A 19,482-nucleotide genomic window follows, 5' to 3' on the forward strand; every position below is an offset into this window, starting at 1 on the left:
TCTATTTAGCGACGAAACTTCATTCACCAACAGCGGTAACGTAAACCGGCATAATATGTACTATTGCGCAACGGAAAATCCTCGATGGCTGCGACAAGTGGAACATCAGCGACCTTGGCGGGTTAATGTATGGTGCGGCATTATGGGAGGAAGGATAATTGGCCCCCATTTTATCGATGGCAATCTAAATGGTGCAATGTATGCTGATTTCCTACGTAATGTTCAACTCGCGTGCGGTTGAAGCGGTATTGAGTAGCATATTTCATGACAGGTGGATTGGTCGTCGAAGCACGCACGTTGGCCGGATCTGACGTCCCCGGATTTCTTTCTGTGGGGAAAGTTGAAGGATATTTGCTATCGTGATCCACCGACAACACCTGACAACATGCGTCAGGGCATTGTCAATGCATGTGCGAACATTACGGAAGGCGAACTATTCGCTGTTGAGAGGAATGTCGTTACACGTGTTGCCAAATGCATTGAGGTGGACGGACGTAATTTTGAGCATTAATTGCATTAATGTGGTATTTACAAGTAATCACGCTGTAACAGCATGCGTTCTCAGAAATGATAAGTTCATAAAGGTACATGTATCACATTGGAACAACTGAAATTAAATGTTCAAACGTACCTAAGTTCTGTATTTTAATTTAAAAAACCTACCTGTTACGAACTTTTCGTCTAAAATTGCGAGTCATATGTTTGTGACTATTACAGCGCCATCTGTCACAAAGCGAAAAAAGTGGTCCAACTAAAAACATTCATATTTCTTTACGTACTACCCGTATATGTAATAAAAACTGGGGGTTCCTACTTAAAAAAACCGCAGTTGATGTCAGTTTGACCTATGTCAGTTTGACCTATGGGAGCGCCATCTAGCGGGCCAACCATAGCACCATCTGGTTTCCCCCTTCAAGCTAGACAAGTTTCGTTCTTCGTAGTTTTTTCGTTTGACGCTTATTTCGTGAAATATTTGGCCAGGTCACGATCAATAGACCACCCTGTATAGCCCAAGATGTGAAAAACTTACTTCTGTTTTCCGATAACTGCCCGGGACAGAACAAACACAACACAATGATCCGCCTGAATTTAGCTCTTGTCGAGTTAGACCGATTTGAAAAGATTGAACATTGTTACCCTCTCCGATGCCATTCATTCCTGCCATGTGATAGGGTAATTGTGGTAATAAAGAGAGCTCTCAAGAAAGAAGAGAGAGTGTACACAATCCATGAATTAATGGAGTTTATAGTAACTGCCCTACCCCCAAGAACCATGGACCTTGCCGTTGGTGGGGAGGCTTGCGTGCCTCAGCGATAGAGATGGCCGTACCGTAGGTGCAACCACAACGGAGGGGTATCTGTTGAGAGGCCAGACATACGTGTGGTTCCTGAAGAGGGGCAGCAGCCTTTTCAGTAGTTGCAGGGGCAACAGTCTGGATGATTGACTGATCTGGCCTTGCAACATTAACCAAAACGGCCTTGCTGTGCTGGTACTGCGAACGGCTGAAAGCAAGGGGAAACTACAGCCGTAATTTTTCCCGAGGGCATGCAGCTTTACTGTATGGTTAAATGATGATGGCGTCCTCTTGGGTAAAATATTCCGGAGTTAAAATAGTCCCCTATTCGGATATCCGGGCGGGGACTACTCAAAAGTACGTCGTTATCAGGTGATAGAAAACTGGCGTTCTACGGATAGAAGCGTGGAATGTCAGATCCCTTTATCGGACAGGTAGGTTAGAAAATTTAAAAAGGGAAATGGATAGGTTGAAGTTAGATATAGTGGGAATTAGTGAAGTTCGGTGGCAGGAGGAACAAGACTTTTGGTCAGGTAATTACAGGGTTATAAATACAAAATCAAATAGGAGTAATGCAGGAGTAGGTTTAATAATGAATAAAAAAAATAGGAGTGCGGGTAAGCTACTACCAACAGCATAGTGAGCGCATTATGGTGGCCAAGATAGACACGAAGCCCATGCCTACTACAGTAGTACAAGTTTATATCAACTAGCTCTGCAGATGATGAAGAAATTGATGAAATGTATGATGAGATAAAAGAAATTATTCAGGTAGTGAAGGGAGATGAAAATTTAATAGTCATGGGTGACTGGAATTCGAGAGTAGAAAAAGGGAGAGAAGGAAACATAGTGGGTGAATATGGATTGGGGGAGAGAAATGAAAGAGGAAGCCGTCTGGTAGAATTTTGCTCAGAGCATAACTTAATCATAGCTAACACTTGGTTCAAGAACCATAAAAGAAGGTTGTATACATGGAAGAATCCTGGAGATACTGGAAGGTATCAGATAGATTATATAATGGTACGACAGAGATTTAGGAACCAGGTTTTAAATTGTAAGACATTTCCAGGGGCAGATGTGGACTCTGACCACAATCTATTGGTTATGAACTGTAGATCAAAACTGAAGAAACTGCAAAAAGGTGGGAATTTAAGGAGATGGGACCTGGATAAACTGACTAAACCACAGGTTGTAGAGAGTTTCAGGGAGAGCATAGGTGAACAATTGACTGGAATGAGGGAAACAAATACAGTAGAAGAAGAATGGGCAGCTCTGAGGGATGAAGTAGTGAAGGCAGCGGAGGATATAGTGGGTAAAAAGACGAGGACTAGTAGAAATCCTTGGGTAACAGAAGAAATATTGAATTTAATTGATGAAAGGAGAAAATATAAAAACGCAGTAAATGAAGCAGGCAAAAGGGAATACAAACGTCTCAAATGGTTGAAATGGCTCTGAGCACTATGGGACTTAACTGCTAAGGTCATCAGTCCCCTAGAACTTAGAACTACTTAAACCTAACTAACCTAAGGACATCACACACATCCATGCCCGAGGCAGGATTCGAAACTGCGACCGTAGCGGTCTCGTGGTTCCAGATTGTAGCGCCTAGAACCGATCGGCTACTACGGCCGGCAAACGTCTCAAAAATGATGTCGACAGGAAGTGCAAAATGGCTAAGCAGGGATGGCTAGAGGACAAATGTAAGGATGTAGAGGCTTATCTCACAAGGGGTAAGATAGATACTGCCTACAGGAAAATTAGAGAGACCTTTGGAGAAAAGAGAGCCACTTGTATGAATATCAAGAGCTCAGATGGAAACCCAGTTCTAAGCAAAGAAGGGAAAGCGGAAAGGTGGAAAGAGTATATAGAAGGTCTATACAAGGGCGATGTACTTGAGCACAATATTATGGAAATGGAAGAGGAGGTAGATGAAGATGAAATGGGAGATACGATACTGCGTGAAGAGTTTGACAGAGCACTGAAAGACCTGAGTCGAAACAAGGCCCTGGGAGTAGACAACATTCCATTAGAACCACTGACGGGCTTGGGAGAGCCAGTCCTGACAAAACTCTACCATCTGGTGAGCAAGATCTACGAGACAGGCGAAATACCCTCAGACTTCAAGAAGAATATAATAATTCCAATCCCAAAGAAAGCAGTTGTTGACAGATGTGAAAATTACCGAACTATCAGTTTAATAACTCACAGCTGCAAAATACTAACGCAAATTCTTTACAGACGAATGGAAAAACTAGTAGACGCCGACCTCGGCGAAGATCAGTTTGGATTCCGCAGAAATGTTGGAACACGTGAGGCAATACTGACCCTACGACTTATCTTAGAAAATAGATTAAGGAAAGGCAAACCTACATTTCTAGCATTTGTAGACTTAGAGAAAGCTTTTGACAATGTTGACTGGAATACTCTCTTTCAAATTCTGAAGGTGGCAGGGGTAAAATACAGGGAGCGTAAGGCTATTTACAATTTGTACAGAAACCAGATGGCAGTTATAAGAGTCGAGGGGCATGAAAGGGAAGCAGCGGTTGGGAAGGGAGTGAGACAGGGTTGTAGCCTGTCCCCGATGTTATTCAATCTGTATATTGAACAAGCAGTAAAGGAAACAAAAGAAAAATTCGGAATAGGTATTAAAGTCCATGGAGAAGAAATAAAAAATTTGAGGTTCGCCGATGACATAGTAATTCTGTCAGAGACAGCAAAGGACTTGGAAGAGCAGTTGAACCGAATGGACAGTGTCTTGAAAGGAGGATATAAGATGAACATCAACAAAAGCAATACGAGGATAATGGAATGTAGTCGAATTAAGTCGGGTGATGCTGAGGGAATTAGTTTAGGAAATGAGACACTTGAAGTAGTAAAGGAGTTTTGCTATTTGGGGAGCAAAATAACTGATGATGGTCGAAGTAGAGAGGATATAAAATGTAGACTGGCAATGGCAAGGAAAGCGTTTCTGAAGAAGAGAAATTTGTTAACATCGAGTATAGATTTAAGTGTCGGGAAGTCGTTTCTGAAAGTATTTGTGTGGAGTGCAGCCATGTATGGAAGTGAAACATGGACGATAAATAGTTTGGACAAGAAGAGAATAGAAGCTTTCGAAATATGGTGCTACAGAAGAATGCTGAAGATTAGATGGGTAGATCACATAACTAATGAGGAGATATTGAATAGAATTGGGGAGAAGAGGAGTTTGTGGCACTACTTGACAAGAAGAAGGGACCGGTTGGCAGGAATTGTTCTGAGGCATCAAGGGATCACAAATTTAGCATTGGAGGGCAGCGTGGAGGGTAAAAATTGTAGAGGGAGACCAAGAGATGGATACATTAAGCAGATTCAGAAGGATGTATGTTGCAGTAAGTAATGGGAGATGAAGAAGCTTGCACAAGAGAGAGTAGCATGGAGAGCTGCATCAAACCAGTCTCAGGACTGAGGACAACAACAACATAGTAGCTGCAAAGTGTAATTTCATCGTGCATTTGGCCGATGGAGATGAAATAGTAGACTTCAAGGAGTAGTGGCCATCAATTTATAAGAAGCCTTGCTTTTCTACTGAAACATCCAAGGGCTGACAAGGTATCACTAAATATTTCAAAGTTTCATCATTTACGTTATAAATAATCAATGCCAGGAGTTGTGGAAGCAATAGAATTCATTAATGGGCTTCAGATCAATAACTTCTCCTTGAAATTTGACCAAAGAAAGATACCACATTTGCCAGATGAAAAGTGTTACAAGGATGCGAAAGTACCTATTGGGGCGAAGAAAATGAAAGATTTTAAACAATGTGTACGATTCGTTCCTGACAGTGACAGTGTGTCATTCTTCTGGAATGAAATATTAACTTGGCCTACAGCAAATATACAAGAAACGTTGGGTAGACATCTCTACTGTAAACATTAAATACTATTATGCTTTATTATTTGTTTTTTCCTTTTGTAAACAGTGTCAATTAGCAAAAGCATTCAAATATGTCGTATTACAGCCCTGCAGAAAACGTAAGAACAATGTACTGTATTCTAAATAAAAATAGTGAATTTTTTTGTATTTTTTGAAATTTATCATCAAATGCATTGATTGCAAAAATAACCTAAATCCACAGCATAAAAGTTTTTGCAATGCAAACGGGTTAGCATGCAAGTGTGAGATGTTGACAATGAACCTGTTGAGTGCTATTTAATCTTCAGCTTAAGTTTCACCTAATTCTAATAATTTGTATAGTACTTATATTGTTTTTCTCATTTTCCTTAAAAGCAGGTGAATGTGACTTGACGAATTTCATTATTAAATAAGCACACTACTAACGCTGCATTCGAACGTTAAGTGATTGTTTTTCCTATTGATATGCATTAACTTAAATTTTTCTACATTTAGAGCAAGCTGCCATTCATCATACGAAATAGAAATTTTGTGTAAGTCATCTTGTATCCTCCTACAGTCACTCAACGACGACAACTTCCCATACATGACAGTATCTTCAGCAAACAGCTGCGAGTTGCTGTTCATAGGTGTAGCCAGGATTTAATTATTTGATTTCTGGGGGGTTCAATAAATGAACATCGTTATAAGGTTGACTTGTAATAGAACACAAGACGGCGGTGTGTAGTGGCATAATTTCAAACAATAATAAGTCAATAAAGGGGGAAGCAGCACAGTGACCGTCACGAAGGGGGAAGTACATGAAAAAAATTTCCATCTTGCTCAATACTGACATCACGTGCATAGCTTCCACTTTGTAGGCTCATTGATAATCTGCTATAATAGAAGTAAGGAAGTTAATTTATTGTTTTATAATTTTGGTAAACATTTTTGGAATACAGTGATCAATTGTTATATTTAGATTAAAGTTCAGTCTTGATCACGTTATGTCTGTTTTAATGGGTAACCGGTTTCGGTTTTTTTTCTATAAAACCATCATCAGACCCATTGGCTCCCTTGGGTTGGTAGGTGGAGCTCTCCTTGCTGCTGTGGCAGCAAGGAGAGCTCCACCTACCAACCCAAGGGAGCCAATGGGTCTGATGATGGTTTTATAGAAAAAAAAACCGAAACCGGTTACCCATTAAAACAGACATAACGTGATCAAGACTGAACTTTAATCTAATTATTGTTTTATGTCTCGTCGACAGCTGAGGTTATTAGAGACGGAACTTTCCTCAGAATTTTTATTATTGCAAGGGAAGGAAGCTGCCTGCTCTTTTCAAGAAGGCCCCAGGCATTCGCCTAGAGTGAACCTACAAACCGCGCGAAACCCAAATCTGGATGGCTGGCTGTGAGGTTGACCCCGGGTCTTCTGAATGCGATTCTAGTGCATCAGGGTTCCATGCCACCCCATTGAGTGCTACGGTAGAAACAATAGAGGAAAATCATGAGGTCTTATGAAAACACAGAATAAGGACGTTTAAGTTCAAAGGTGGTTCTTATTAATAACTATGAATATCAAATTAAATTACGCTTGTTGTAACAACGTTAAATCGCTAAGTTTCGCAATGGCTGGCTATTGCGCAAAGTTTACCGAGTTTTGCAGACACGTAGGCATACTAATTTCAACTATGTTTAGTAACAGTTTTCTTGGGACTTTCACCGTGCACCCCTTTCCCTTCCCCCCGCCAGTTTTCTGAATAAGTCGGAAGTCGTCGTGCCGTTTGCGCTCTGTTGGAGACCCCTGCTAACTTAAGCAATCAGCTGCACGACTAATTTAATTATATCATCATTACTACAAATAAGCATCACATCTGAACGTGAACGTATAATGCACTTTCACAAGACGTAGTTACTCCCACGCCTTCCATGCTACATCAAAAAACGCTGGTTTGCCACCTTTCGATAACCACGTGTTTCGTCACCATGAGGAGTGCACTATCTGAGAATTGGCCAAGTTGATGAAAAAATTTTTTTGGGAGGAAAGTTATAGTGCATTAAAATTTGTTCTCAAAAAGTCACAGAAAATGTAAAAAAAAAGACCTAGCTGCTTAGTAAATAGACTTGAAGCGCGAAAGAAATTGGTTTAGGCATGCGTATTCAAATACAGAGATATGTAAACTGGAAGAATACAACGCTGCGGTCGGAACCCCCTGTATAAGACATGTGTCTGACAGTTGTTAGATCGGTTACTGCTGCTAAAATGGCAGGTTGTCAAGATTTGAGTGAGTTTGAACGAGGTGTTATAGTCGGCGCACGACCGATGGGACACAGCGTCTCCGAGGTAGCGATGAAGTGGGGATTTTCCCGTACGACCACTTCACGTGTGTATCATGAATATCAGGAATCCGGTAAAACATCACGTCTCCGACACCGTTTCGGCCGGAAAAAGATCCTGCAAGAACGGGACCAACGACGACTGAAGAGAATCGGCCAACGTGACAGAAGTGCAACCCTTCTCCAAATTACTGCAGATTTCACTGATGGGCCATCAACAAGTGTCAGCGTGCGAACCATTCAACGAAACATCATCGATATGGGCTTTCGGAGCCGAAGGCTCATTCGTGTACCCTTGATGACTGCATGACACAAAGCTTTACGTCTCGCCTCGGTTCGTCAACACCGACATGTTGCTGACTGGAAACATGTTGTCTTGTCGGACGATTCTCATTTCAAATTGTATCGAGCGGACGCACGTGTACAGTTATGGAGACAACCTCACGAATCCATCGTCCCTGCATGTCAGCAAGTGACTGTTCAAGTTGGTGGTGGCTCTGTAATTGTGTGAGGCGTGTACAGTTGGAGTGATATGGGACCCGTGATAAGTCTAGATACAACTCTGACAGGTGACATGTAGGCCTACGTAAGCATCCTGTCTGATAACCCGCATCCATTCATGTCAATTATGCATTCCGACGGACTTGGGGAATTCCAGCAGGACAATGAGGCACCCCACACGTCCAGAATTGCTACAGAGTGGCTCCAGGAACACTCTCCTGAGTTTAAACACTTCCGCTGGCCACCAAACTCCCTAGACATGAACGTTGTTGAGCATATCTGGGATGCCTTGCAACGTGTTGTTCAGAAGAGATCTCCACCCCCTCGTAGTCCTACGGATTTATGGACAGCCTTGCAGGATTCATGGCGTCAGTTCTTTCCAGCACTACCTCAGACATTAGTCGAGTCCATGCCATGCCGTTTGCGGCACTTTTGCATTCTCGCGAGAGCCCTACACGATATTAGGCAGGTGTACCAGTTTACTTGGCTCTTCAGTGTACCACCATTTATTATTTTTATGGAAATCGCATGGCTAATGATCGTCCAACTTTTCCTTTCCATTCAGTATTTTTTTCGAGTTTTAGCTCTCGTTGTTTAATTTAATTATCAGTACAATCATTCTGCAACAGGCTTTTTACTGTAGGACAGGAGTGGGCGAGTAGTGGTTCTCTGCTGGAGGTTGACATTGGAGTGGGCGAAGAAGTCAGTTAATAGAACAATTTATCGATGAACACGAACAGAGACGGTTCGGCTCGTCTGAAACAGATGAACAATACTCAAGAATCTGTCGAACAATCGCCTTATTAGCTACTTCGTTCGTGGATCAGTTACATTTTCTTAAGATTCCTCCTGTAAATCTGAGTCTGGCATCTGTTTTCCCACTATTTGTTTTATGTGGTCATTCCACTTAAGGTCGCTCTGGATAGTTATTCCTACATATTTTACGGTAGTTACTGTTTCCAGCGGATTGTCATCAATAGTGTAGCTGTACAGTAGTCGATTTCTTTTACTATGTATGCGCAATAAGTTACATTTATTTACGTTCGGGGTCAACTGCCAGAGCCTACACCATTCATCAATTCTCTGGAGGTCATTCTGGAAAAAATGGTTCAAATGGCTCTGAGCACTATGCGACTTAACTTCTGTGGTCATCAGTCGCCTAGAACTTAGAACTAATTAAATCTAACTAACCTAAGGACATCACACACATCCATGCCCGAGGCAGGATTCGAATCTGCGACCGTAGCGGTCGCTCGGCTCCAGACTGTAGCGCCTAGAACCGCACGGCCACTCCGGCCGGCCATTCTGGAAAACTTTACTATCTTCTGTCGTTGCTACTTTGTTATAGACATCTACGAACTGCCTTAAAGAACATCTGGCGCTTTCTACTACACACACACACACACACACACACACACACATACATACATATATATATATATATATATATATATATATATATATATATATATATTTCCGGAGTACCCTTACATCTGTCGATTCTATTCCGTTAAGAACGACGTGTTGAGCTCTATCTGCAAGGAAGTCTTGAATCCAGTCACAAATATGCTCCGATGCTCGATAAGCTCCTATTTTCTTCACTAAACGGCAGTGGAGGACGGTGTCAAATGCCTTACTGAAGTCCAGGAACACGGCATCAGCATCAGCACCGTTGTCCACGGCGCTGTGGAACTCATGGAGGAACAGAGCGAGCAAAGTTTCGCAGGATCTCTGTTTGCAAAATCTATGTTGATTTTTATATAGGAGATTTTCATTCTCCAAGAATGTCGTAATTCTTGAACTTAAAGCATGTTCCATAATTCTACAACAGAGTGACGTCAACGATATTGGCCTACAAATGTTTGAATCTGTTCTACAGCCCTTCTTAAAAACGAGAATGACCTGTGCTTCCTTCCAGTCGCTAGGTTCCCTTCGTTGCTCAAGCGATCTACGACATATTACTGCTAAAGCCGAAGCAAGTTCTTTCGCATAATCTTTGTAGAATCTAATAACTATCTCATTTGGTCCTGACGCCTTTCTACTACTAAGCGATTGTGGTTGTTTTTTCTATTCCGCGATCTGTTGCACTGTGTGATAAAAAATAACTTGACACCCCAAAAAACATACGTTGTTCATATAAGGTGTATTGTGCTGCCACCTACTGCTAGGTACTCCATATCAGCGACCCCAGTAGTCATTAGACATCGTGAGAGAGTATAATGGGGCGCTCCGCGGAACTCACTGACTTCGAATGTGGTCAGGTCATTGGGTGCCCCTTGTGTCATTCGTCTGTACGCGAGTTTCCCACACTCCTAAACATCCCTAGGTCCACTGTTTCAGATGTGGTAGTGAAGTGGAATGGTAAGGGAGACGTACAGCACAAAAGTGTACAGGCTGACCTCGTCTGTTGACTGACAGAGACCGCCGACAGTTGAAGAGGGTCGTAATGTGTAATAGGTAGACTCCTATCCATACCATCACATAGGAATTCTATACTGCATGAGGATCCACTGCAAGCACTATGACAGTTAGGCGGGAGGTGAGAAAACCTTGATATCATGGTCGAGCGGCTGCTCATAAGCCACGCTGCTCATAAGCCACACATCACGCCGGTAGATGCCAAACGACGCCTCGTTTGGTGTAAGAAGCGAAAACATTGGACGATTGAACAGTGGAAAAACGTTGTCTGGAGTGACGAATCACGGTACAAAATGTGACGATCCGATGGCAGGGTGTGGGTGTGGCGAATGCCCGGTGAACGTCATCTGCCAGCGTGTGTAGTGCCAACAGTAAAATTCGGTGGCGGTGGTGTTATGGTGTGGTCGTGTTTTTCATGAAGAGGGCTTGCACCCCTTGTTGTTTTGCATGAGACTATCACAGCACAGGCCTGCATTGATGTTTTAAGCATCTTTTTGCTTCCCACCGTTGAAGACAAATTCGGGGATGGCGATTGCATCTTTCAACACGATCGAGCACCTATTCACAATGTACGGCCTGTGGCGGAGTGGTTACACGACAATAACATCCCTGTATGGACCGGCCTGCACAGAGTCCTGACATGAATCCTATAGAACACCTTTGGAATGTTTTGGAATGCCGACTTCATGCCAGGTCTCACCGACCGACATGGATACCTCTCCTCAGTGCAGCACTCGGTGAAGAATGGGCTGCCATTCCCCAAGAAACCTTCCAACACCTGATTGGACGTATGCCTGCGAGAGTGGAAGCTGTCATCAAGGCTAAGGGTGGGCCAACACCATATTGCATTCCAGCATCACCGTTGGAGGGCGCCACGAACTTGTAAGTCATTTTCAGCCAGGTGTCCGAATACTTTTGATCACATAGTGTATCTCAATATTTGCCATTTCGACGCTCGTAAGGCGATTGAAAGGAGGAATCGTATTACGATCTTCCGCGACGAAATATTTCGGAAGACCAAATTCAGTATTTCAGCCCTCCGTCTGTTTCAAGCGTCACAGTTCTCTGAATTTAGTTGCTCTGCTGTCGGAAACGTGTTTTTTTCCGGGTCTCTTGTTGACCTCTGCTAAATCTGGCAGACCGTTGTCTGGTTACGTTCCTCAGTGGAAGTCATTGCGATGTCTGAATGAGTCATTTGTGGGGAAAGTGTTATGGACGGTGTAGATCCGACACAATGAAGGGAACGTTTACTGAAAGGATTAAGAGGAGAAAGGATGGTAAACATGTTGTTTCGGTGAACTGTACAGCTGCTGTCGTTCATAAAAAGTCCTGGACATCGCATTAGAAATATCATTGTGATACAACGAATACAGCGGAAAAGGAATCCTATGCTTATCGGCCGTCACTTCAGAAGTGTTGTGGGGGAGGCGCATCACAGGATTACATAAAAAACGAGATGAAAAAAACCGATTTTCGTAAAGAACTATTGTTCGCGATCTGACATTTTCAAAATCGATAATGGATGATGAAACAGAATAATGGCTGGGGACATCAAGTACAATTTCGAGTAGGGCACACTGAAGATCTTCTTGTCGTTGAAGGTAGATACCAGGGTAATTGAGCGAAATTGTTTTTCAAAGCTAACGTTGCACATCACAGTAGCGTTGAATGGCCAAAAGGTGGTGAGATATCTGCTTGTGTGAATTTAATTTGAGAGCACTTGAAAGAAAGTGAAGATGAATGATAGTTCACACTCTAAGACAGTCTGATTAATTATAATGGTTATTTCCCAAAATTAGCGATGGTACAAGATCGGCTGTCCCATAATTTCTATGAAGATCGTTCGTTGGAAAAATAAACCAGCACAAGAAAACCATGATACGCCTTCGAAACATAGGCTATTCCGTCTTATATGAGATGTGGTATGGGGGTAACAATAAAGTTGTATGTGTGTCGTTTGAGTCCAGAACCAAAGACCAACAAAAGGAACTCATCTGAATTGTAGAAACTGCTGCTATAATGTGGAGGGCACTAGATCACGAGTTCACGATGTAAAGACGTACTGCACTTCATACACGTTCTTGATAATATTGAAAGTGACATCCAGAATCATTGAAATTACTTCTAAGAATTATGATTTGTCCAAAAAAGGAAGGAGACCGTTCAGATCTAAAGACGACAATGAACTGCCTATCACTGAGATCCTTCATTTATAATACACATCTATGTCTTGAGAAAATGGTGTACAAAATATGTATGAAGAGATCTTTTAGATGCACTATAAGCTTTTGAATTGACCCTGTAATGATATCAGACATTTTGAACTATTCACTATGCAAAATGCAAAGGAAGTCTGTCAAGGGAACTCTTTTATCCAATTTATGTTCAACAATGTGGACGTCTATACTGACAAAATTAGTAATAAGCTTAACTAGTACCGATGTATACAAACGTTTTGCCCTTTATTTAATGTTATTCTGTAGATTTCATTGTTTCCAAAACTATTATTATGGTGCATGCGATTTCTGTTACATTGGTAATCGGCTATATTCTCGTCACTTTCTTCTACTTTTTGAAAACCCACTATGATGCTCTGCAACTTATCTCTTCCAAAATTCCGCATCATATTGGCCAATTCTTAAATAACTGTGTGTATCATGTAAATGTTGGAAAGTAAGTGTAAAAAAAAAGCAGAGAATTATCGTATTGCGCACGCTACCCGTGTCTCTCTCTTACACGACATTGCTTAAAATAGACATTTAAAAAACACTGCTACAATTACAACAATTTCCGCAGTTTCCAGGAAGTCGATAGTAACTGTAAGCTGGTGCTGAGTGAACGAATGACTCTTCGTTGCACCCAGCCTCAGCAACTGACAATTACGGTAGCCTCACGCACTGACAGCGCTACCTGGACCTTCCAGTAACATCCCTGTGAATCTCAGTCCAAATACCGATGCCAACACTGACTCATGATTGCCGTATTTCCATCGCGCATTATGCCATGCTGGCAATAGCCGCGGTCTGATTACATTACAATCGATTTTATCTCCCTCCTTTTTGTAGCTTTGACAACATTTCAGGAGGGGTCTGGACGTACTAAACTTCCCCTGCCACCACATTCGTGGCTGCACATCCTGTCCTTCAGATCGCTTGTGTATTGTTTCATGCCAGTCTCGTATAGGGCAGTAGAACAGGTAAAATTGTACCAGAGCGGTTCTATCTCGCTACATTACAGCAATGCCGACACAAGGCAGCCGCAATGAAAACATTTCGCCACCAAGACTGGACACAACATCGGCCTGGTGAGCCAGGCAGCAGACTTCAGCAGTATGTAGTGGGTTAGAGCAGCCAAACAGGATCACGTCACCTTCGTTATGTGACGAAAGAAAGACTAAGGCGAATGCAACAAACGGTACGGAGAGCTTTTACGAACCAATTCTATACTATAACAAACTCGTTAAGCAAGCACGACAGACGGAAAACCGCTGATACCTTCGTAATAGCAAGACCTATGCTGTCATGACGAATGACGTCGGACAAATGTTAAACGGCTCAAATGGCTCTGAGCACTATGGGACTTAACTTCTGAGGTCATCAGCCCCCTAGAACTTAGAACTACTTAAACCTACCCAACCTAAGGACATCACACACATCCATTCCCGAGGCAGGATTCGAACCTGCGACCGTAGCGGTCGCGCGGTTCCAGACTGTAGCGCCTAGAACCGCTCGGCTACCCCGGCCGGCCGACAAATGTTAGCCAGTACTTCGTTCCACAAATACCCCAGCGGCTTAGCTCGCAAGGCAGTCGGTCAGATGAGTCGATGACTACATGATGTTCACACTACATTCCCTGACTGCAGCGAAGTGACGTCTGGGACAAGTCTGTTGTAGATTTCCTGCTCTCTACGACAACAGCCGCTACTGGGAGAGAGGGCTACCTCGCCATATTCACCAGAGACAGAGTTCAACACCACAGTGTGCCTCTGTCGCAAATGGGAGGACCTGGACGTCTTTCCTCCCCAGGATCAGGACATCAGCGTTCCTGAGATTCCGGCGGACTGAATAGTTTCTACCTGGACGGCAGGCCGATATCGTCGAACTTCACGGCTACTCGGCAACGGTCATCGCGGTACAGCGGATGACGAAGAAGGGTGGCGAGCGGGAGGGGGCAGAACACTCCCCAAGTCAGCGTGTGTGAGTTCAGCACCACTCACTGGCGCGGCGTCGCGGTACACCCTGTGCCGGGGCCGGCTGGAACAAAGTGTGCGGTGTCAGCTGCCTGGAGCGGCCTGAAGCCGCTTTACAACACGATTCCTCAGCGGGCACTGACAGACGATGCCAACCACGAGTCAAAAAGATACCTATATTTTTACGGACATAAATAACTAATTCTGAATCTTCATTCATTGCGCCTACCGGCGACCACAGGTTACTACCATTCTTCCGAGGAAAACTGGCAAGGAGCGAACTAGAAGAGTGCCTCCTGACACAGAACCAATTCTACTTACCCTCTCCGAATAGCCACCTCTTGCAGTATATAGAGTCTAAGGGCGACCCTCCCGAAAGTAACTTCTTCTAGTACATAGAGAATAAGGGAGATCCTATCATACTTCCCTGGAGCACTCCTGTCTGTACCTTTGTCTCTGATGAACACTCACGCTCGAGGACCACGTACTGGCTTCTATTACTTACGAGGTCTTCGAACGACTGACATATCTGGGAATCTATACTTGGCTCAAAATAACAAAGTGACTGACAGCTAGTTTTTAAATGAGCACACGGCCATTTGAATGTATTGTTGTTTATTTAATTACGACCCAGGATTCGGCCTTTTATACCATTTTCAGGTGATTGAGTTTATGTCATTAACATATATTACAGGACATCAAGCTCAAAATTGATCTTCTGCAATATACGTCAGTGACATAAACTCAATCACTTGAAAATGGCATAAAAGGACGAAACCTGGGTCGTAATTAAATTACCAACAATACAATAAAATGTATACAAACTTTACCATCTGGTGAGCAAGATGTATGAGACAGGCGAAATACCCTCAGACTTCAAGAAGAATATAATAATTCCAATCCCAAAGAAAGCAGGTGTTGACAGATGTGAAAATTACCAAACTATGAGCTTAATAAGTTACTGCTGCAAAATACTAACACGAATTCTTTACAGACGAATGGAAAAACTGGTAGAAGCCGACCTCGGGGAAGATCAGTCTGGATTCTGTAGAAATATTGGAACACGTGAGGCAATACTGACCCTACGACTTATCTTAGAAGAAAGATCAAGGAAAGGCAAACCTACATTTCTAGCATTTGTAGACCTAGAGAAAGCATTTGACAATGTTGACTGGAATACTCTCTTTCAAATTCTGAAGGTGGCAGGGATAAAATACAGGGAGCGAAAGGCTATTTACAATTTGTACAGAAACCAGATGGCAGTTATAAGAGTCGAGTGACATGAAAGGGAAGCAGTGGTTGGGAAGGGAGTGAGACAGGGTTGTATCCTCTCCCCGATGTTATTCAATCTGCATATTGAGTAAGCAGTAAAGGAAACAAAAGAAAAATTCGGAGTAGGTATTACAATCCATGGAGAAGAAATAAAAACTTCGAGGTTCGCCGATGACATTGTGCTTCTGTCAGAGACGGCAAAGTACTTGGAAGAGCAGTTGAATGGAATGGACAGGGTCTTGAAAGGAGGATATAAGATGAACATAAACAAAAGCAAAACGAGGATAATGGAATGTAGTCGAATTAAGTCAGGTGATGCTGAGGGAATTAGATTAGGAAATGAGACACTTGAAGTAGTAAAGGAGTTTTGCTATTTGGGGAGCAAAATAACTGATGATGGTCGAAGTAGAGAGGATATAAAATGTAGACTGGCAATGGCAAGGAAAGCGTTTCTGAAGAAGAGAAATTTGTTAACATCGAGTATAGATTTAAGTGTCGGGAAGTCGTTTCTGAAAGTATTTGTATGGAGTGCAGCCATGTATGGAAGTGAAACATGGACGATAAATAGTTTGGACAAGAAGAGAATAGAAGCTTTCGAAATGTGGTGCTACAGAAGAATGATGAAGATTAGATGGGTAGATCACATAAGAAATGATGAGGTATTGAATAGAATTGGGGAGAAGAGGAGTTTGTGGCACAGCTTGACTAGAAGAAGTGATCGGTTGGTAGGACATGTTCTGAGGCATCTAGGGATCAGCAATTAAGTATTGGAGGGCAGAGTGGAGGGTAAAAATCGTAGAGGGAGATCAAGAGATGAATACACTAATCAGATTCAGAAGGATGTAGGTTGCAGTAGGTACTGGGAGGTGAAGAAGCTTGCACTGGATAGAGTAGTATGGAGAGCTGCATCAAACCAGTCTCAGGACTGAAGACCACAACAATAACAACAACAGTGAAATGGCGGTGTGTTCATTTAAAAATTATTGTATGACTGTTGCTCAGGAACTCTGAACTGTTTACTGACAGCTAGTTGTTTATAGGACAGCGACCATAGAATCAACCAGTCAGACCACGAGTTTGATCACTCCTTCTGTTCTCTCCACAACTGTCACTTTACTTTTCTCTCTCAGCTGCCGGTTACCAGTCAGCTGCGGATGACAACCTCTGTCTTTATGATGATTGTTGGAATACGTGAAGATAGCTGTCATATTGCACCGGAAAGTGATAAGACTATTATTATCCTGAAAAGCGAACCAGTTCTGCACTTTAAAGCGAAACATACGAACTTACTCAGTACGGAACCTCACAGCTGATATTACTGGAGCTGGCCGGGGTGGCCGAGGAGTTCTAGGCGCTACAGTCTGGAACCGCGCGACTGCTACGGTCGCAGGTTCGAATCCTGCCTCGGGCATGGATGTGTGTGTTGTCCTTAGGTTAGTTAGGTTTAAGTAGCTCTAAGTTCTAGGGGACTGATGACCACAGCTGTTAAGTCCCATAGAGCTCAGAGCCATTTGAACCATTTTTTTGATATTACTGGAGCCATAGTGTCCATTTGCGAAACGGCGAACCGACAACATTTCCCCCTTGCATAACGGCGAACCGACAACATTTCCCCCTTGCATGCCCAACTTTCAATGAGTTTGTTACTTTGATCCAGGTGTAGGCCAGAAGCTCGTACTGTCGTTAACAGTCAGCAGTGTCAATCGGTTTCTGGAAATCTAGGAATATGGAATCTGTCTGTTGCCATTCATCCGTGTTTCGCAAGATATCGTGTGAGAAAAAGGAAAACTGAGTTTCGTACGAGCAATGCTTTCTAGACCCGTTCTGGTTTGTGCACAGAAGCTTTTCCCCCTCAAGGAAGTTTATTATTTTCGAACTGAGAATATGGACAAGAATTCTGCTGACTGTAAATGCCACACAGACTACACACAGATGTTTGTGAATATTACCCACTGTTTCTTTCCCCGCTCTGAGAAATTCAGCGATGAGACGTTGTTTGTAACGTATATCACTTACAGACGCCATTTTAAAACACTGCTGAACCTGCGCTGTCTGTCAGAGGAAACGGAAATTTTGCAACTGCACTCAAGGAACTTAAAAAAAAACCTTTTTGCATTTCGCACATTGTTGTCAGCTGAAAAAAAGAAGACAATCGTAATATCGTAGTTGATGGGGTGTAGGTGTTAGAAGTCGTGTAGGGTTGCAGCTAGGCAGGTGTGGAAATTGGAAAATTTTGGAAACTTGTGGTAAGATGAAATGGGAGATACGATACTGCGTGAAGAGTTTGACAGAGCACTGAAAGACCTGAGTCGAAACAAGGCCCCCGGAGCAGACACTATTCCATTGGAACTACTGACGGCCGTGGGAGAGCCAGTCCTGACAAAACTCTACCATCTGGTGAGCAAGATGTATGAAACAGGCGAAATACCCTCAGACTTCAAGAAGAATATAATAATTCCAATCCGAAAGAAAGCAGGTGTTGACAGATGTGAAAATTACCGAACTATCAGCTTAATAAGCCACAGCTGCAAAATACTAACACGAATTCTTTACAGACGAATGGAAAAACTAGTAGAAGCCAACCTCGGGGAAGATCAGTTTGGATTCCGTAGAAACACTGGAACACGTGAGGCAATACTGACCTTACGACTTATCTTAGAAGAAAGATTAAGGAAAGGCAAACCTACGTTTCTAGCATTTGTAGACTTAGAGAAAGCTTTTGACAATGTTGACTGGAATACTCTCTTTCAAATTCTAAAGGTGGCAGGGGTAAAATACAGGGAGCGAAAGGCTATTTACAATTTGTACAGAAACCAGATAGCAGTTATAAGAGTCGAGGGACATGAAAGGGAAGCAGTGGTTGGGAAGGGAGTAAGACAGGGTTGTAGCCTCTCCCCGATGTTGTTCAATCTGTATATTGAGCAAGCAGTAAAGGAAACAGAAGAAAAATTCGGAGTAGGTATTAAAATTCATGGAGAAGAAATAAAAACTTTGAGGTTCGCCGATGACATTGTAATTCTGTCAGAGACAGCAAAGGACTTGGAAGAGCAGTTGAATGGGATGGACAGTGTCTTGAAAGGAGGATATAAGATGAACATCAACAAAAGCAAAACAAGGATAATGGAATGTAGTCTAATTAAGTCGGGTGATGCTGAGGGAATTAGATTAGGAAATGAGACACTTGAAGTAGTAAAGGAGTTTAGCTATTTGGGGAGCAAAATAACTGATGATGGTCGAAGTAGAGAGGATAGAAAATGTAGGCTGGCAATGGCAAGGAAAGAGTTTCTGAAGAAGAGAAATTTGTTAACATCCAGTATTGATTTAAGTGTCAGGAAGTCATTTCTGAAAGTATTCGTATGGAGTGTAGCCATGTATGGAAGTGAAACATGGACGATAAATAGTTTGGACAAGAAGAGAATAGAAGCTTTCGAAATGTGGTGCTACAGAAGAATGCTGAACATTAGATGGGTAGATCACATGACTAATGAGGAAGTATTGAATAGGATTGGGGAGAAGAGAAGTTTGTGGCACAACTTGACCAGAAGAAGGGATCGGTTGGTAGGACATGTTCTGAGGCATCAAGGGATCACCAATTTAGTAT

The sequence above is a fragment of the Schistocerca serialis genome, chromosome 8 (genome assembly GCF_023864345.2).
Source record: "Schistocerca serialis cubense isolate TAMUIC-IGC-003099 chromosome 8, iqSchSeri2.2, whole genome shotgun sequence".
NCBI lineage: Eukaryota > Metazoa > Arthropoda > Insecta > Orthoptera > Acrididae > Schistocerca > Schistocerca serialis.